This window comes from Perognathus longimembris, chromosome 12 (assembly GCF_023159225.1).
Source record: "Perognathus longimembris pacificus isolate PPM17 chromosome 12, ASM2315922v1, whole genome shotgun sequence".
Lineage (NCBI taxonomy): Eukaryota > Metazoa > Chordata > Mammalia > Rodentia > Heteromyidae > Perognathus > Perognathus longimembris.
In genome coordinates this window covers 27,135,751-27,157,279 of record NC_063172.1, presented here as the reverse complement: position 1 = coordinate 27,157,279, position 21,529 = coordinate 27,135,751, and positions in this window count along the sequence as shown.

Sequence of the window (21,529 nt, the reverse complement as noted above, 5' to 3'; positions counted from 1 at the left end):
ATGCCAGCTCTATTTAGTCTCCAAGCAATCATCCCCAGCATACGTAATATCCTGCATTCTGGCTCTGCTTTTGTCTCACTATGCAATGGGAAACTAGCTTCTTGGACAACTGTATGGTAAAAAAAAAAAAACAACAACAGACAAATGCTTCTTCTCATTTCTTGCAACGTATATACTCATCTCTGTGGCTCAGTGCTTATTTGACAGTACTGATAAGATAGGAATCCAACCAGTGTACAAACCAATCAATCAATGAAATGTAATGCAGGATCTCCAAGGCACTGTGGAGGAAGAACAGGAATGCTTGCTAAGGGGCAGCCATGTTCCTAGAGTCATGTGACAATATAGGTGGATGAGGAATCCAAAGACTAGAAGGTTGGAGTTGCTTGTGGAAGGTCTTCAACTGGTAATTGTTTTCCCCACTACTCCCTGAATTAGACCCAGTATTTTAGCCATAGTGAATTGCACATTACACACACACACACACACACACACACACACACACGTACAATACATAGGAAAATTTAAGGCTGGAGATGTGGCTCAGTGGTAAGATGTCTAAGGCCCTGAGTTCAATTCCCAACTAATGCACACACACACACACACACACACACACACACACACACACACACAGTGTCACCTAGAAAGTTTCCTCAAATAAGAAAATAAAAAACCTTTTAGTATTACTTGTACTCCAGCCACTAAACTGCATCCAAGGTTATGAAGAAGTAGGTAGCGTCTCTCATCACTCAATGTTTGTATATTGTTGGCTTCATATTCAGTTCATCTGGTTCATCTGGTTCAAGTATTATGAACAATATAGCCTAAACAACCATTTACTCAATATTTGTATTGTAATAGTTACAACTAATTTAGAGATGATTTGAAGTATCTAGGGGAAATCTGTCACTCGAGCACTTGAGCCATATGCCCAGCCCTTTTGCGAAATTTTGTGGAAGTTCTCTACATCTTCCTGGGGTGACAACAGTGGCTGGGAGAGCTGCTCTTTGTCATGTTGTCATCTGCTTCTGACCCTGTGTCCACAGTGTTCCATTTGTCTGCAGAATCTTTCTCTGTTGTGCAATGAGAAGACATCTTTTCATTATGCTCAACCTCTAAGGTCGCCTCCTCTGTGATATTTCCCCTGACCTCTCCTGTCCTCTTACCAAAATATTTCCATCTTACTTTGTGCATACACTCTCACAGCCACTGCTCTCTGTGGGAGAGAGACATGTGTCTTGCCGTATAGTCTGTTACTACCTCAAGATCAAGGTCATCTTTCATGTACAAGGGACTCCAGTGGCTAGCACATGGCTTCCTACAAATTAACTGCTCAGTGAATAGTTGTCCAATGAAAGAATGCAGGCAGAAGCATCAAGTAGTTTCTTTTACCTTTACTCAGAGTTCCAAGACCCCTATAGGATGACTGAAATCACAGTGCTGCCAAGCTCTATATGGAATGTTATTTTCTGTACATACAGACCTATGGTCAAGTTGAATTTAAAAATTACACATAGTTCCAGGCACCAATGGCTCATACCTCTAGTACTAACTACTCAGGAGGCTAAGATCTGGATGGTCACAGTTAGAAGCCAGCATGGGCAGAAAAGTCCACTATACTTCAATTAGGATTAATCATCAAACTGCTGGGCTGGAGTGGTAGAGTATCAAGAGTAAGAATGAGGCCCTGAATTCAAGCACTAATGCCATCACCAAAAGAAAAAAAGCACAGGGGGCTGGGAATGTGGCTTAATGGTAGAATGCTTGCCTAGCATGCATGAAACCCTGGGTTTGATTCCTCACACCACATATACAGACAAAGCTGGAAGTAGCGCTCTGGCTCAAGTGGTAGAGTGTTATCCTTGTGCAAAAAGAAGCCAGGGACAGTGCTCAGGCCAAGTTCAAGCCCCTTGACTAGCAAAAAAAAAAAAAAAAGAACAAAAGAAGAAAGATAAAGCAATAGTAATAGTAAGACATAGCAACAACAATAATACAATTATAAAAATATATAATACAAGTTGGTGGCTATGATCTTTCTCAAAATACCTAGTACTGTAGATTGTAATAACCTCAGCATATGTTTTCTTTTCTTTTTTCTTTTTTGCCAGACTTAGGGCTTGAACTTGGGGCCTGGGCTCTGTCCCAGAGCCTTCCTATGCTCAAGGCTAGAGCTCTACCACTTGAGCCACAGCACCACTTCCAGCTTTTTCTGTGTATGTGGTACAGAGGAATCGAACCCAGGGCTTCATGCATGCTAGCCAAGCACTCTACCACTAAGCCACATTCCCAGTCCCATATATTTCTTTTTATTACAAAAAGAAGTTTCCATCTTTCTATTTAGAAAGTACCTTGTGCCCTCTCTTACACTCTTTGTGTTTGGGGGCCATTATAAAATAAGGGTTGCTACACCAGCTTCCCCTACCATATTTCAACTATTGGATGACCATGGTAAAGGCGAGTGAGCTGTGCATAGAAGTGCTGGACAAAGGATGACTCAGGCCTTGGGCTGGACAGCTCAGAGCAGATACTACTCAGATAGCATGCAATTCAAAGCTTAGGAATTGTTTATTTCTGGAATTTTCCAAACAATGCTTTTGGACTGCAGTTGATTACAGGTAGATGACATCAAGGAATGTGAAATTGCACAAAAGACCATTATACAATTTAAATGCAAGTCTCAAAGGAAGCAGTGAATTGTGGGATGATGGGAAGTATTTTTCTATACTAGTTAAAAGCATAGACACAAGTACTATTTTTTTGTGTGATTGAAGCCCAACTTTACTTGGTTGCTGTGTATCATGGGCAAAGTAACTTCTCTAAGCCTGACATGTTTCCTTGGCTAAGAAGACAGTCTACTTCAAAGCTTCTCTAAGGGGCAATTAGAAAATAAGGCATCTGGAATATTTAATTTTTAAAATTTTTTAAAGTTCATTTTGATCAGCATTATTTTATATGATCAGGAGCATAGAGGCATTGCCTCTTTGTGTTTCTCCCCTAAAAGTATCCTGTTTTGGTGTCATTGTATGTGAATATCTATAGTGCTAATTCATTTGAGATCTTTAGAATAGTGCTTGGAGCTTGATAAGTTCTGGCTCTTGTCTTTAACCAGCAGGTGTGAGGAAGACTATAAGAAATCTAAAGACCACACCTGAAGTGCCTCTTTCTCCATTTGGCTTTATTGAGACAGGGTCTTGCTTATGTAGCTCAAGATGGACTTGAATCCTTGAACCTCCTGCCTCAGTTTCCTGAGTGCTGGATTTATGGATGTTTGCCACCACACTGAGAGCCTATCCTTAAATTAAGCCTCCAATAGGAATTAGCTAAAAGTGTGGGGGTGGTGGAGTGGGGGAAAGGCAGGGGGTTGTCGGTGACCCTAAGACCAGGAACAAAGAAAGTTGCCTCTGGAAGAAAGACACTATGCTCTGAAATGGCTCTCATTCTGCAAATGAATTCATAGGTGTCATTATACTAAAAAAGAAAAGAATGTGACCTAAATGTGAACTAAGTACCAGAGGAAATAGGCTCTTCTAGTCCTAGGATGATAGGATGGATGCATTAGCAGATTTCCTATTCTTTATTTTCAGTATTTGTTCATTTCACACTTATCATATGTCAAGTGGTGGTAGGAATTCTATTAAGGCACTCATTAAATGCCCCAAATAGATGGGAGATGTTATATAATAAATGGGAGATCATCATCTTTCTATTTTCAGAAGATCTGTGTTCCGGTAGAATGCCAATGGTCTTGATGGGCAATATAATTATGAGTAAAGTATCAGATTTTGGCTTCCAGAGCACTGTCCAAAATAAAACATTTCAGAACCCCTAGTAATGCTTATTTAAAATAAAAGTCCTCTCTTTCTCTGCTGTCACCCAGTCACAAAGGGGTAGAGACTGGGTTCAAGATTCAAGATCCAGGGGCTGGGGATATAGCCTAGTGGCAAGAGTGCCTGCCTCGGATACACGAGACCCTAGGTTCGATTCCCCAGCACCACATACACAGAAAACGGCCAGAAGCGGCACTGTGGCTCAAGTGGCAGAGTGCTAGCCTTGAGCGGGAAGAAGCCAGGGACAGTGCTCAGGCCCTGAGTCCAAGGCCCAGGACTGGCCAAAAAAAAAAAAAGATTCAAGATCCAGCTCCACTGAGATCCACCTGCTGCAGGTGTCTGAGACACCTGTACAGGAGTTGCTGAAGGCTGGATGCTGGGGGCTCTTGGCTTCTTCAAAAGGTCAACTCTGAGGGTCAATTCGGAGCCAGTCTATAATACTCTTACCGCCAATCACCAGCAAACAGCCAGATGGAGGGATGTAGTAGAGCACCAGCCTTGAGCAGAAAAATACAAGGGAATGTATGAGACCCCGAATCCAAGCCCTCGTACAAGAACTAAGCCAAAAAGGAAAGAAAATGGTGGGAAAAGACAAAGCAGATCTCTAAGTCTCCCCATGGGTTACGTAGAATTCCCACAGTGAGAACTACAAAAGGAATGAATCTCCAAGGGGTCTAGCATACCCAAACCTTGAGCCTTCTACCCTGTTGAAGTGATTTTAAAGTGATTTGAGGCAGCCAGGAGCCACTGCCTGCACAAGAATTGTCTAGAGCTTTGCTTCTGTTTATAATTATTGACTGAACTCTGTGCTTGTTTGTATTTCTCTGGTTCTCCCACTAATATCCTTTTCCTGTTTCAGAATCCCTGTCTAGAGTGCTGCATGGCATTTAATCATCTGCTGTCTCTTTAGTTTGCTCTGGTGATGGCTTCTTACAGTTTTCTTTGTCATGACCTTGACAGCTTTAAAGAGTCCTTGTCACAGTTCTTAGGATATGTGTCTCAGTTTGGGTTTATCTGTGTGTTTTTTTTGTTTTGTTTTTTTGTGTGTGTTTTTTTTTCTCCTAGCTAGATGGATCTATGGATAGAGGAAGAATGCCACAGGGGTTAGATATTCTTACCACATCATATCCAAGTCCACATTCTCAGCATGATTTTTCTTTGTGGACATTAACGTTAGACTTTAGGTTTCCCCAACGCAGTCAAGAAGGCAGCATCTGGGATTTTTGGAATTGTTTATTAAAGAACAAGTCTCTTTTATTTTTCCAATCATTTATTTCTACCAACACAGACTAATGGATATTTGTTTTATACTCCTTGTTGTAATCCAATACTATGTTATTTATTTTTATCACAAATCTTTTTCCAGCTTTGGCCATCGGAAGCTCTTTCAGGTTGGCTTCGTGAGCCTGGGACATACCACATGGCTTTGGTTTTTAGGATTTCATTACTTTGGGCACTGCAATTTGTTCCAGGCTTATCTTGTACATTCTCTGTCCTGGCCCCAGAACTAGCCATACACTCAGAACCAATTTGTCAAAGTACAAATCTATGAATGTGTTTTTGTATGTTTGTTTTGGTTGGTTATGGGGGCTTGAACTCCAGGTTGTGGGCCTAAGCTCTTTATGCTCAAGGCTAGCACTCTATCACTTTGAGCCACAGAGTCACTTCTGGTTTTTGAGTGGTTAATTGGAGGTAAGAGTCTAGCAGGGACTTAAAAAAAAAATAGGGACTTTTCTGCCCCAGCTGGCTTCGAACCATGATCCTTAGATCTCAGCCTCCTGAATAGCTAGGATTACAGGGGTGAACCATGGCACCTGGCTATATGTTTTTAATTAAGTGAAATAGGACTGAGTGTGTAGCTAAGTGGTAGAGCCCTTGCCTAGCATGTGCAAGGCCCTGGGTTCAATCCTCAGCACAGAAAAAGAAAAACATTTAATGAAACAATATGTGCTCATGGTCAAGTAAAACAAACAGTGCAAAGTGTGTGTGTGTGTGTGTGTGGTGTGTGTGTGTGTGTGTGTGTGTGTGTGTGTATGAAAATTAAGAGCCAACTGGGCCTTGTAATCCTAGCTACTCGCTGAGATCTGAGGATCTCAAATCCAGCTTGAGAAGGAAAATCCATGAGACTCTTATTTCCAATTAACCAGCAACAAAAAGCCATAAGTAGAGTTGTGGCTCAAGTGTTAGAACGACGTACTTGAGCAAAAAAAGCCAAGTTAGAGGGTGAGAACTGAGTTCAAATGTCAGTACTGTCACAAATAAATACATAAGCATAAATAAATGTAAGAGCCCATCGGACTTCCTGCCTGTTTTTTATGACCCCTTTCTATATATATCAGTATATGCCAATCTCTGAATTTGTCTATGTATATACGTATCATCTATCTTTGATACTTCAATCTTTAAGGTAGTCAGAGTTCATGATTTTAATGCTAATATTTGTTTTTAATTTTAATTTTATTGTCAACATGATGTACAGAGGGGTTACAGTTACATACATAAGGTAGTGAGTATATTTCTTGTCAAACTTGTTACCTCCTTCCTAATTTTTCTCCCACCTTCCCTCCTCCCCAATCCCCCCCCCCACCTATATTTTTTATAGAGATGAAAGCATATAACCTTTTTGTTTATCTCACCTTTGTGTTTCCACTTAACAACTTACAGATTGTTACATGATCACCAATCAACTTCATCCTTTTCTGCATTGGCAGAAAACTTCAGTGGGCAACCATGATGTAATAATGTTCAGTGCTAGGGATCAAACCCATAGTCTTCAGTACACCGGGCAAGAGCTTTACCACTGAGCTGTATCCTTAGCTCTTTGCTTTTGTTGTTACTTTTGTTTTTGAGATAGTGTCTCACTATGTAGCCTAGGCTGCCTTTGAACTCATGATCCTATGGCCTCAGCCTTCCAAGTGCTGGGATTACAGATATGAGCCTCCCTGCCCAGCCTGTGTAATTTATTTAATTCTTTGAGGGTTTGTTTTTTTAAAAAAATCTCTCATTCCTGTAATCCTAGCTACTCAGAAGGCTGAGATCTGAGGATCAAGGTTCAAAGCCAGCCGGGTCAGGAAAGTCCATGAGACTCTTGTTTTGTTTTGTTTTTGTTGCCAGTCCTGGGGTGTGGACTCAGGGCCTGAGCACTGTCCCAGACTTCTTTTTGCTCAAGGCTAGCACTCTACCACTTGAGCCACAGTGCCACTTCTGGCTTTTTCTATATATGTGGTGCTGAGGAATCGAACCCAGGGCTTCATGTATACGAGGTGAGCACTTTACCACTAGGCCATATTCCCAGCCCCTCCATGAGACTTTTATCTCCTAGTAACCACCAGAAAACTAGAAGTAGAGTTGTGGCTTAAGTGGTGGAGTGCTAACCTTGAGCTGAAGAACTCAGGGACAATGCCCAGGCCCAGAGTTCAAGCCCCACAACTGACCAAAACAAATCATGTTTTGTTTTCTAGTGCTAGAGTCAAATGCATGCTTATCAAGAACTATATCACCAACTTACATTCCACACCCTCACCACTGTTGACAAGCATTTACTTTGTCTCTGGTTTTTGCCATTGTAAGTAATGCTACCGTAAGCTTGCAGTTCATAGAGTTTTATACTTATGTGAAGACTTCACTAAGTTCAGACCAGTGAAATCCACAAGGTCAAAGGGAATATGCCTGTGACATTAGACATTGAAAACTGCCACCCAAGGAAGTTATATATCAATGTGTACTTCCACCAATAATGCTCATGAGTCTTATATTTCTTTCCAACCTTACAGGTAAAAATGGTACAATGATGCTAAAGTATCCAAAACTTTATGAGTCATACTATATTTTTTCTCTCCTTTTTTTCTTTGAGAGAGGATCAAACGGGCCTCAACCTTAGGGTTCTCCTGCCTCAGCCTTCTAAGTGCTGGGATTACAGATGGGTGTTACTATATCTGAGTTAATTGTTTTGGTTTCATCCTCCTGAGAGGAGCTCTCACTACAGAATTTCAGTCTGCTCTGAAATTCCAGAGTAACTGGAACTACAGGTATCTGGCACCATGCCCAGCAACAATTCTATTTTTACATACTTTTAAGTATTTTGAATTTTTGTATAAATGAGTATGTGGACTGCCTATTTATGTTGTTTGTCCTTTTATTTGGTTAATAGCCTACCTGCCTGCTTTCCTTCCTTCTTTCTTTCCTTCTTTCCTTCCTTCTTTGACATTAAAACATCTTTCTACTTTACTAGAATTCTCCAATGGTTTCTGTGTTCCTGAGTTTTTCATCATTGGAACAAATATACTTGTCAGAAACAACTTGCAGGATTCACATTCATCTCACAATTTCAGAGATTTTAGTCCATCATGGTGAAGAAAGCATGATAGAGCAGCTCACATTGTGGCAGCCAGGAAGCTGAGAAAGACAATGTCTGCAGTCCTGGTTTCCTTTCTCCACTGTTAGTTCATCCAGGTCCTGAGTCTACAGGAGAATGTCTATGTTCTCCTTTCTTAGGATCTCTCTGTATTATCCAGGTTGGCCTGGAACTCACAGTCTTCCTGCTGCAACCTTCTGTATGCTGGGATGGCAGGTGTGTACCACCACATCAAGCTAATAGTCTTCTTGTTGATTTGTAACAGCTCTTAATATATGAAGAAAAATACAGAATTTCATCTTCTACATAATCTGTACAATACATAGGTTTTCAAAATGTGGGTTTTTGTGGTGGTAGAAATAGTAGGGAGCCAAGTGCCAGTGGCTCACAACTATAATCTTATCTACTCAAGAAGCTGAGATCTGAGGATTGTAGTTCAAAGCCAGGCCAGGCAAGAAAGTCCCTGAGACACTTACTTCCAATTAACCACCAGAAAACGAAGTGGTGCTGTGGCTCAAAGTGGAAGAGTGCTAGACTTAAGCTGAATAGTTTAAGGACAGAGCCCAGGCCCAGAGTTCCAGCTCTGTGACAAAACAAACAAAAAGAAGTAGTGGAGTTTTGTTTGCTTGTTTGTGGTACTGGAGATGAAAGCCAGGGCATTACTTCTGGTATATGCTAGGCAAGTACTCTACCACTGAGTTATAGTTCTAGCCCCAGAACGTGTGTGTGTGTGTGTGTGTGTGTGTGTGTGTGTGTGTGTGCATATAATTTATGCCTAGGGCTTGAATTCAGGGCAGGGATGCTGTCCCTGAGTGTCTTTTGCTCAAAGCTGGAGCTCTACTACTTGAGCCACAACTCCACTTCCAGCTTTTTTGATAGATTTTTAGAGATAATCTCCTGGACTTTCCTGCCTGGGCTGGCTTCAACCCAAAATCCTTAAAGATACTCAGCCTCCTGAGTATTTAGAAATACAGGCGTGAGCCATTGATACTGGCCAGAATGAAAATATATATATATATTATATATATATATATATATGTGTGTGTGTGTGTGTGTATATACATATATGTTGGGGGGGGTGCAGTTCTCAGGTCACTGTAATGACAAACTGGTTGGGGAACCAGTGCTAAGGAGTTGTGATAGAGTAGTGATTACCAACACGAAGCCTATCTTTGAGTTGCAAGGCAGTGTTGCCAGAGAGATGAGCATCACAGTGCCCCATTATTATGTGTTGGCAGGACCCCTCCTCCTGCCTTGTCCCTGGATCCGGAAGTAGCACCCAGACTAGCATTACAGAAGGATATCTTTTGGCCCTCTACCACAGATATGTCTCTGGGGCTTGTTAATCAGACAGAATGAAAATTCTGTTAACTTGATGATAAGTGTCTCGAACTTTCCCTGCTTGAGTTGGCTTCCCACCGAGATTCTCAGATCTCAGCCTCCTGAGTGCTTGCATTATGGGCCTGAGCCACCAGCACCTGGTTTTAGAGAGGTGGGAATTTTAAGGGGGACTGTGATGTTCTGGGAAGGGGCTGTTCAAGTCCCACATAAGCACAGTGAGGACCCTGACTTTTCTGTATTTCTGAGTTGTGCAGATTGCTGTTCAAGGTCCCAGTCCCCACACACCCAGCAGTTATAGAACAGTTTGCCACAATCTCCATAGACTTTTCTACGGCTTGAAAATAATTTGGGGCCAGATCACTGAGCCAGTGACCTTAGTGAGTACCAGCTTGTAATATATTGTCAAGTCACCTTTTTTTAAAATGTTTTTGTATAAAATATTTAAGGATAATGTCTGATTTTGTGTCATTAGAAGGGATTGGGTTTCCTCTAATGTCTAATGCATTCACTAGGGTTTGGGCCACTCAGCACTCTGGGATATTGGCAGACTGTCACCTCAATTCAACCCAAAGGAATTTGGCATATACTGGAAAAGGAGAAACACTATACATTTTCAGAATTCTTCCTTTCATTTATTTATTTATTTTTCCTTTGGTGGTTGTGGTTGCTGAGCTTTTGTTGCTCAAGGCTAGCGCTCTACTGCTTTGAGCTACAGCACCACTTCTGGTTTTCTGGTGGTTAATTGGAGAAGTCTTAGGGACTTTCCTACGGAGACTGGCTTTGAACTGCAAGTCTCAGATCTCCTGAGTAGCTAGGATTATAGGCGTGAACCACTGGTACCCGGCCTCAAATTTTTTTAGCTAATTTTCTTCTTTTTCTAGACATCAATTTCAAAAAGTCCAAATACAAAAATGAATTTGAACAATCACAATTTAGTATAAAAAGCCATTATACGCTTAGCTTGCTGTTGGGAGACATCACGTGATGGGAATTCTTGGTCCTATTAAGGACAATTGAGATCTGAAAATCATGAGCCCAGGTAGGAAAGTCTGTGAGACTCTTACCTTCAATTAACCACCAAAAAGCAGGAAGAATAGCTGTGGCTCAAGCAGTAGAGTACCAGCCCTGAGCAAAAAAAAGCTACGGGAGCTGGGAACTGGTGCCTCACATCTCTAATCTTAGCTACTCACGAAGTTGAGCTCTCAACATCTCGGTTCAAAGCCAGCCAGGGCAGAAAAGTCCATGAGATTCTTATCTCCAATTAACCACCAGAGAATGGAAGTGGTACTGCGGCTGAAAGTGGCAGAGTGCCAGCCTTGAGTGAAAAAGCACAGGGACAATGCCGGGACCCTGAGTTCAAGCCCCAGTACTAGAACACATGCATGCATGCGCATACATATGTGTGCGCACACATACACACAGACAAAACCCTAATGCCTTTAGAGCTAGGGGAGACAGAGGCCGGCCCTGCAGCAGACAAGCAGTACTCTTTGGCCACCATCTGCCTACCACATGGTCCCTGGAGAACACACGGCAGCCCATCTGCAAGACTGGTGGGCTTCTGACACTTCCTGCTCTGGCTGAGAGACTAATTTTGAGGGCAAAATGCTGGCATTTAGAGTGGCAGAAGCTGGGCTGTCTTATGTTTCCCAGAGCCATCTGACTTATTTACATTGCACTGCAGGATGTGAACTGAGGATCCTGTAAAAGAGACAGACAGACAGAAAACAGAGTCAGAGAGAATTCTAGCTTTTTTTTTTTTTTCCAAAACAGTCCTGTTAATAGTTTTAACAAGTCTTCTTGGTCTCTTTGCCTAACATTTCTATTACTTTTACAGTGCTGGCGATTGAACCCAGGACCTCACACAGATGAGGCAGGCACTTACCCACTTAGCTATACTCAGCCGTACATCTCACTTTGCTTTTGGGGAGTAATAGAGAACCACATGCACACCTATTCAGCAGCATACACTTCACCCTCGGTTTACAATATTCCTCCCTAATATTATGATAAATTGTGCATATGGGCATTTTGTCTAGAGGACTATTGATTTCATGCAAATGACAATGAAGGCTTTGGGCATTTAAGAACCTCAGCCAAGTGGTAAAATCTAAAAGCCACAACTGGATTCCCCAGCACTCAGGAGGCTAAGGCAAGAGTTCAAGGCCATCCTGAGCTACAGAGCAAGACACTGTCTCAAACAAGCCACAACAATAATTTTAGTTATCTGCAAAAGGATCTTCCTGAAGGACTATGGTAGAAGTTTTTCACAATCTCTCCCATCCCAACATAAACAACACACACACACACACACACACACACAACCAAGGTAGAAACACTATGTTTTTCACAGAAAATAACTTTTGTTAAAATAGAAAAGTTCACATATCTCAACTTTCCTTCAGTTGGCTCAAGTGGAAAAGCATTTCCCTCACCAAGTACAAGGCCTTAGGGTTCATACTCGAAAGGCAAAATGATTGAGTTAATATTTGTGTTTCAAGGTTTTAAGCCTTTTCATTGTGTGTGTGTGTGTGTGTGTGTGTGTGTGTGGCAGTACTAGGCTTAGGGTCTAGGGATTGTCCATTAGCTCTTTTATTCAAGGGTGGCACTCTACAATTGGAGCCACAGCTCTACTTCCAGCTTTTTGGTGGCTAATTGGAACTAAGAATCTTACATCCTTTCCTGCCTGAACTGGCTTTGAACTGTGATCCTCAGATAGCTTCCTGAGTAGCTAGGCTTATAGCCATGAGCCAGCCACTAGCACACCAAAAGAAATTATTACAAAGAACAAATTGAGACAGTGTATCTCTACATAGCTCAGTCTGCCTCAAACTCCCAATCCTCCTCCCTCAACTTCCCAAGTGCTAGGATTTACAGGTGTGCACAGCCACACCCAGTCCAGAGAAATTAAATCCTGTTGGTTCTCAGTTGAAGTCCTTTTTCCAGAATAATCATATTCACTTAGTACATGATCCTTCAACATGTCGTTTAAGTTTTGCCTATTTTTGTAGCCCCACACAATTTATGGTGATGCTTTTATAGCATATCCTATCATCCTACAACTTGTTTTCTTATGAAATACATCCATATCAACATAGAAAAATCTAGATCATGGGATGGGAATGTATCTCAATGGTAGAACCCTTGCTAAGCACGTGAGAGGCTCTGGGTTTTATCCCTAGAACTACCAAAAAAAAAAAAAAAGACTTCATATCTTTGCATTTGTTATTTTAACACTTAAATGATCACATCTTATTTGTTCATTATCAATTTGGACTGTTTTTTGAGATCACCACATCTCAGTCTCCTGAGAAGGTAGAAAAGTGTGGGTGAGCTAGGCTTCCCAAATTCTTTTTGCTTCCTGAGACTTTAGTAATTTGCTACAACCTGCACTGTGGGGTGGTGCTCCAGAATACCAGTTAAGCCTTTTAGTTTTTGTTTTCTTCTGGCTTGGTAAAACAAGTGGAAATTATATGCTGATACCCATGTCCTAAGCTGACCCCACCCAGAGGCCTGTCGAGTAGCAACCAACATCACCTTGGTTTGACCTTGGGTTACCTGAGGTCAATATTGCGATGTGGTTTGGCGTGTACATTCATTTCATAAGTATTTATTGAGCACCTGGGTGAGGGGGTGCAAAGGTAAATAAGACAATACTCCCCGCAGATGCCATCTTTAAAGGGTGTGGTAGATTATTCCAACCAGCTCTTCAACCTGCCTGTGAAGGAGGCACTATTATTATCTTCATTTTACAGGGCAGGAAATGGAGGACGCTTAGGAGGAACTCACTGGTCCAGGCATAGCTAGGATTCCAGCCCACATCTCTTTTATCTTCCAACATAACAGCTGCATTAACTGTAGCTATCCTATCCTATCCTTCCCAGGGATGGGTTCTCTTTGAAGACCAAAGTCCTCAGATGCCCAAGTCTCTTGTATAAAATGGCATAGTAGGGGCTGGGAATATGGCCTAGTGGTAGAGTGCTTGCCTTGCATGCATGAAGCCCTGGGTTCAATTCCTCAGCACCACATATATAGAAAAAGCCAGAAGTGGCACTGTGGCTCAAGTGGTAGAGCACTAGCCTTGAGCAAAAAGAAGCTAGGGACGTGCTCAGGCCCTGAGTTCAAGCCCCAGTACTGGCAAAAAATAAATAAATAAATAAGATAAAATGGCATAGTATTTGTCTATCTTCCTGAATACTTGAAACCATCTCCAGATTGTGTGTGTGTACGTGCACGTGTGTGTGTGTGTGTGTGCGCCAACAGTGGGGCTTGAACTCATGGTTTTGTGCTCTTTATTTGCTTTTTCACTCAAGGCTGTCGCCCTACCACTTAAGCCACACCTCCACATACTTTTCTGCCCAGGCTAGCTTTGAACTATAATCCTCAGCCTCCTAAGTAGCTAGAATTACAGGCATGAGCCACCAGTCCCTGGTTACCAGATTATTTGAAATACTGAATACAATGGAAAAAATCGTTATACTGCTTTTCTTATTTTTAAGGCATAGCAACAAGAAAACAATGTCTGTTCATGTTTGGAACAAACCCAGCCAAGTTCTTTTCCCTCTGATCTTAGGTGAATTTGTGGATACGTATGAAGTTCAGAGAGAGAGAGAGAGAGAGAAGAGGGGAAAGGGAAGAGGGGAGAGGGGAGAGGGGAGAGGGGAGAGGGGAGAGGGGAGAGGGGAGAGGGGAGAGGGGACAGGGGAGAGGGGAGAGGGGAGAGAGAGAGAACTGTGTTTTAATTTCCATATGCAGTCCAGCTCAGTGGAGCTGGGTGATGGGCTACTTTGACTAAGGTTGTCAGAAGAGAATTAGAAAGGAAATACCTATGGAATGGCCTAGAAGGCATCTTCATATACCCTGAGGAATGATGGTGAGAAGTGTAAGGATGTACAGCACATGGGTGGGGAAGAGCAGAATGTGTTAGTGAAAGATGAACAGTAGAAGAAATTGTAAGTGGAAAAGAAATTGAGAACCAGGAGTGAGGGAAGGGGTAACACTGTCCAAAAGAAATGTACTTTTAAAAAGGTTTTCTTGGGGCTGGGGATATAGCCTAGTGGCAAGAGTGCCTGCCTGGGATACACGAGGCCCTAGGTTCGATTTCCCAGCACCACATATACAGAAAACGGCCAGAAGTGGCGCTGTGGCTCAAGTGGCAGAGTGCTAGCCTTGAGCGGGAAGAAGCCAGGGACAGTGCTCAGGCCCTGAGTCCAAGGCCCAGGACTGGCCAAAAAAAGGTTTTCTTTTCTTTTTTTTCCAGTCCTGGGGCTTGAACTTTGGGCTCTTCCTAAGCTCTTCAGCTCAAGGCTAGTGCTCTACCAATTGAGCCACAGTGCCACTTCTGTGGGTTTTTTTGTTTTTGCTTTTGAGTGGTTTGTTGAAGATAAGAGTCTCATGGAGAGTTTTCTGCCTGGGCTGGCTTTCAACCGTGATCCTCAGATCTCAGCCTCCTGAGTGGCTAGGATTATAGGCATGAGCCATCGGCGCCCAGCTAGGTTTTTCATTTTTAAATTGTTATTATAATGGTAATGTACAGAGGGGTTACAGTTACACAAGTCAGGTAAAGAGCACATTTCTTTTTGGACCATGACACGCCTCCCATCCCTTTTCCCCAGTTTTTCTTCCCATCCCCACTCACATGTTGTATAGTTCTTTTTTTTTTTTTTTTCTTTGTCAGTCCTGGGGCTTGAACTCAGGGCCTGGGCATTGTCCCTGTGCTTCTTTGTGCTCAAGGCTAGTGCTCTACCACTTGAGCCACAGCTCTGCTTCCAGCTTTTTCTGTTTATATGCTACTGAAGAATTGAACCCAGGGCTTCATGCATGCTAGGCAAGCACTCTACCACTAAGCCACATTCCCAGCCCCATATAGTTCATTTCCAACATAGTCTCTTGTAGGTCTGCCGCTGCATTTGTTGAAGAAATTTACTCTTTACCTTATATAACTGTAACTCCTCTGTACATCACCTTTATATTAACAATTAAAAACAGGGAATAAGAAAGAAGTTGGGATCCAATCACAGAGGACCTGGAGTGACAGATATGGGGAATCTATGCAGGCTCAGCAGCAAGGCCAAATCATCAGAAGCTTTTGGGGGTGGTGAGCAGAACTGCGATCAGGGCCAGCAGCAAGAGAGAATGGCATCAGGCAGAACTGGGATAACAGCCGTTGCTTCCGGGAACTTCACTTCCGATATCTTTATCCTCTGCTTGTGCAGTCTTGTCTGCGCATGAGCTCATAATGAGGAACAGCAGGCACAGAAGCCCCTGCGGACACTGGGGGAGGGTGGAAGGGGGGGGACGAGAACATTTGGATGGTAGAAGGGGACAAGTTGAAGGTGGGCCTTCGAGTGAAGGGTGGAGAGGTTGTGCGAGATGCTACTGCAGGTTTACCCAGGAGGATGTGGGCAGTGAGGGACCCCATAAAAGGCACCAACAGTTCATTCTGAGAAGCTGTGCTTAGCCTGGACCTTTGGGCATGGCTTCAAGTGTAGGAAATGGGAAAGAGAGTCAGCTATGACTCTAGAACACCCAGAAGCCTCTTTGCTCTGGAGATGGAAGTTCCACAGGGGACAAGCCCCAGGACAGCTCATTCACCGTCCCATGATAAGCCCAGTGCTTAGCACATGAGAACTGCTCAAGAAACAACTGTTGAGTAATAAAGTTAAGGGTCCAAGTTGCAAGAGGAATTTTAGAAGGAAAACATTCTTTAGAATTTTGATGCTTTTCTAGAACAAGCTTTAAAATTTGACATAGTGGGCTAGGAGCATGGCTCAAATGACAGATCATCTGCTTAGCAAGGGCAAGTTTCCAAGTTCAAACCCAGTACCACAAAAAAATTAACATATATACAAGAAGTATATATTAGTCAGGTGTAGCTTAATGAAATATCACAATCACCTGCCAGAGAAAATAATATTTTAAGCCTCTCTTATCATCCCTTCTAGTCAGTAACCTCTGCTCCCCATGAAAGCCATTGACTTTTTTTTTTTTTTTTTGCCAGTCCTGGGCCTTGGACTCAGGGCCTGAGCACTGTCCCTGGCTTCTTCCCGCTCAAGGCTAGCACTCTGCCCCTTGAGCCACAGGACCGCTTCTGGCCGTTTTCTGTATATGTGGTGCTGGGGAATCGAACCTAGGGCCTCGTGTATCCGAGGCAGGCACTCTTGCCACTAGGCCATATCCCCAGCCCCCCATGAAAGCCATTGACTTGTAACATCATTGCTTAGTTTCGCCCATTTGGAACTTTCTTTGGAATCATGCAGTGTGCTGCTTTGTGTCAAGCTTCTTTCACTTAAGACTAGGCTTGTGGGGCTTAAGAGGCGGGGGACTGACAGAGAGAGGAAGGACAGGTGAATATAATCATAACACTCAATGTTCAAGTAACTTGAGGGGATAGGCTTCAGTAGGATAGATGAAGGGAGAATGATGAGCTGAGTTCCCAGTGATACACCTGTAATCCTAACTATTCAGGAGGCTGAGATATGTGTATCAAGGTTCAAAGCCAGCCCAGGCAGGAAAGTCTATAAGACTCACATCTCCAATTAACCATCAGAAAACCAGAAGTGGCACTGTGGTTCAAGTGGTAGAGTGGTAGCCTTGAGCTGAAGAGCTCAGGGACAGCGCCCAGGCCCAGAGTTCAAGCCCCACAACCGACAAAAACAAAACAAGAGCCCTAGCCTTGAACAAAAAGCTCAGGGACAGCACATAGGCCCTAAGTTCTACTCCCAAGACACAACACACACACATACACACACACCCACAGAGATACCAAAGCTTAGTAATTTTCCCTGCTGGCCAGTAACACTGAGATTCATAGAGAATGTGGTGCTGGATTGTTCTCTGAGAGGTATATTTCCTGCAGTTCCTTTTCCTGTGTGATTTGGAGTAGAGTTGCACGGGATTTAGAAGCAGAGATGAAGTGGGCAGTGCCTGTGCACCCACGGATGTCAGTGAGGGGGAGAGACAACCCTGAAGGAACATGCCAGCATGGTACAAAAGGCCCACATCCCTCCCCCCGCCCGCCCCGCCCCTCGTAATTGGGCTGTCCTTCCTGGCTGCTAGCTCTGTGCTGCCAGTAACAGCAGCCTCAGGACTGCCTGGTTGCTGGGCTACAAAGTCACAGAGGCAGAGGTCAGGCAGAGCCAGGGACTCTCAGACAAGAGACTAGGCGAGTCAGGGCCAGTGAAGGACTTGTTTCCAGACTCTTTAACTCTTGTTTCTAGACATTTAGTTCTTTTATTTCTCCCCAAATTGTGTAAGGTCCATTTTCTACAATAAATTCCTTATCCCTCAACTCAATGCTTCTGCCTCTGTGAGTGAACTTTGGAATGATCCACATGGTGTCAAAGTGGGAAGCCCTAAGACTGAGGACAGTAAAGGTTTCATTAGCGGGAAAGTGACTGAGTAGCAGCCTAAGGATACTTCTGCTCGGCCTTCCTCCACTCAGCCTTGGCCTCCATGGCTCATCTTCTTGTCTATTCATTTAAATGTCTCTCTTTCCTCCCATATTATTAACTTGCTCAGGGATTTGTCTTCTTTCCTATTATATTCCTCTTTGCCAAAAGGGAAGTGTGAATCTGTGGCCAGAAGGATTTCTGGAAGGAGTGATTAGTTCTGGCTGGGAGAGCTCACAGGGCCCCCTGCGGGGGTGCTGGCATTTGACAGTGCCTAATTGTCTGAACAGAACACCATGACAGGAAGAGGGAACAAGCAGGAACAGGTACCCACAGTCTATGCTGTGTGTGCAAACACTGTGTTAAGGATTTCATGTGTCAACTTATTTATTCTCTTATCAACTTGGTTGATAAGAATATCCTCACCTTATAGGAAGGAAAGATGGGAACCAGTAACTAGACAACAAAGCCATTACCATGGACCCTATGCAGGCAAATAGGAGGGATGGACATTAGTTTGTCTTAGAAATCCATAGGAAGGCCAGGAACCAGTGGTTCAAGAGGCTACTCAGAAGGCTGAGATCTGAGGATATTGGTTCGAAGCCAGCCTGGGCAGACTCTTATCACCAATCAATCACAGAAAAAGCCAGAAGTAGTGCTGTGGCTTGAGTGGTAGAGTGTTTTTTTTTTTTTTTTATTTAGAGAATACTTTATTAGTTTCTGTAATCAAACCCACGTAGATAAGACCTTACATATTTAATACAGTGCATTTACCCCTGTACAAATGGAAAAAAAATTAAGTTTAACGTTTCTAGACCAATATGGCTATTAATTTCTGTACAATGCCAACTCAACACGGTAAACTGGGATACTTTTTCCATAGTTGAAAGCAGGTAGAGTGTTGACATTGAGCAAAAAGCTGCTCAGGGACAGGGTCTAAGTCCAGAGTTTGAGCCCCAGGACCAAGTGAGGGAAAAAAGAGACATACTTAGGAGTTGTCCTTTTAAAAAAGTTTAGTATGCCACAGGCCAGCAGTTCGGTAATAAACTTTCTCTCTTGCCTGAAAAAAAAAAATAAAAAGTTTAGTATGGGTCTTGAAAGAAAATGGGCCTAAAAAAAAATGGGAAGAAATTATGTTTGCAAGTAAATTGTGGGGTGTGTGTGTGTGTGTGTGTGTGTGTGTGTGTGTGTGTGTGTGTGTTGATTATACTACTGGTTTTCGTGTTACTTTGTTTCCTCCTGAAAGAAAGGAAGACTGGATAATAGAAAAGGGACTGGTACAAGTGGCTACTGCAGAAGCTGAGATCTGAGGATCCTAGTTTGAAGCCAGCTCAGACAGGAAAGTCCATTAGATTCATCACCCCAATTAACCAGCAAAAAGTCAGAATTGGAGGTGTGGCTCAAGTGATAAAGAGGGCCAGCCTCGAGGGATGGAAGCCAAATGAGAACATAATGCCCCAAGTTCAAGCCACAGTACCAGCACAAAAAAAAAACCAAAACAGGGGCTGGGGATATAGCCTAGTGGCAAGAGTGCCTGCCTCGGATACACGAGGCCCTAGGTTCGATTCCCCAGCACCACATATACAGAAAACGGCCAGAAGCGGCGCTGTGGCTCAAGTGGCAGAGTGCTAGCCTTGAGCAGGAAGAAGCCAGAGACAGTGCTCAGGCCCTGAGTCCAAGGCCCAGGACTGGCCAAAAAAACAAAACAAAACAAAAAAAACAAGAAGTAAAAAGCAGTTAAGTAAGGTTAGGGAAGATTCCACAGGCTGTAGAAGACAGAAGAAATAGCTAAAGGACCCAAGCTGGACAGCTAATGATTGCTTTTACATTGCTTCTTTTTCTGTTGTGTAAATTCCCCTATCTTCCTGAGATCTTAGTAAAACTAAAGTCTGCTGTTCCCATAAAGATAAAGATGTGACAGCATGAATTTATAGAAAACAAAGCAATGGCTCTCTCTTGCAATTGGGTTTTGCAAAACAGCCATAAGAGCCCTACAGGGAACTGCTTCACCAAGCAAATGATCTGAACGAGAAGTACCCAAAACTTAAATGAGGTAGATGAGGGGATCAGGAAATTATATTACTTTAAACAAATATCAAAAGGACCAGACTCAGAAGTTCAACCCAAACAGTAAATCAAAAATCATTTAAGGTTCCCTCTCACCATACCTCTGGGAAGACCAAAGAGGGGCTCTAAATCTGCCTTCTCCTCTGAAAGGTAAAAAAGCTGCAAACTCTTCAGATGAGAAGAGACAGGAAGAATAAAAAGGTGAGTTTGGCAGAAAGGAAGTCCTGAAGGTTACCAGTGAGTTGGGGGGATGGGAAAGGCTCCCCATCTCATGCACCCCAAACCATAGTCTGGGCCAACACTAAGGATTAGCAGTTGTCAGACAACTTGATGAATAGACTTCAGAAAGTTAAGGTATAGATTGGAGCTGTAAGAGGCAACTTTAAAAAATGCTCTTGCTGGGCCCTGCAAATTAAATTTCCCCATCTTCATATCTGTGCCCTTTGATCTGAGCTAGACTCAGCTGAAGTTCCTTTGTAATCACCTTGACATCCAGGAATAAGAAGACTCAGTGATAAGCATCGAGGAAAAGACAAAGTGCCACTCCAACAGGCTATGCTTTATCTTCCTAAAGAAAACAGCCCAAATTCAAGAGACCAAAGTCTCATCCTGAACAACTTGCCAGGAATTCTTCCTAAGACAAAAACTGAGAAACCAGTCAACCAGGCCACACCTATGACTGTTTTGATTAAACCTTTCTCACAGTCCCTAATTCTCTTCATTTAACCTATTGCCAACATTGTGCCATGGAAAACCACTGAAGATGTGAGGAGGTGCTGTCTTCTTGAGGCTGCCTGGTAATACATCTCATTTCTCTGCCTTTCTATACATCTCTACTTGGCATTGGGGTGACTGGCCGGACCTAAGTTGGGACTCGTGGAGTTTGAGCCTGAGATCTGAAAACCCAGGTTTCAGAGCCACCATTTTGAATCTCCCATTTCCTATGCCACGTGCTTCATCTCTACCGTCTTTCTTTTCCAAAAAATTATCCTATCACTTTTCTGTTTCACATCTAAACTGAATTCTTTTCTTGCCAGAATAAGGACCAATGTCAGCTTAACTATCCTAAATTTCTGGTAACCCATTTGGTTGAGCTAGCCAGAAAGTTAGGAATTAAGTACATCTTTTTCTGATTTGAACTCATCACAAGGTTTCACTACTTTTAACCCTGTTGCACTAACATAAATTCTTGCTAGCACTTTTTCACCTTGTGTGACTCTCCTTTTTCAGTGAGGCAGCCTGAAATGTTTTTCCCATATGGATTTCAAGCACCTCCAATTTTCTGTGGAAACTGGGAAGCTGGGGCAGCCCCCAGTCCAGCATGTGGAAGTTGCCGAAGTCTCAGAGAAGGCACTGGGGTTCCCGAAGTCTGAGGAATAGGTGGTTTGCCAAACACTTCTCTGGATCTTACAGAGCAAGATGGCTCCTGCCGACACTTCTGTTGTGTGAGGAACACGGCATGTCTACCTAGCTGGAGGCTGGAGTTATGAGCCAAAGAACTTGTGGAAGGGTCAGCAGTGGGTATGGCTGAAGGCCATGCTGGAAGGTGG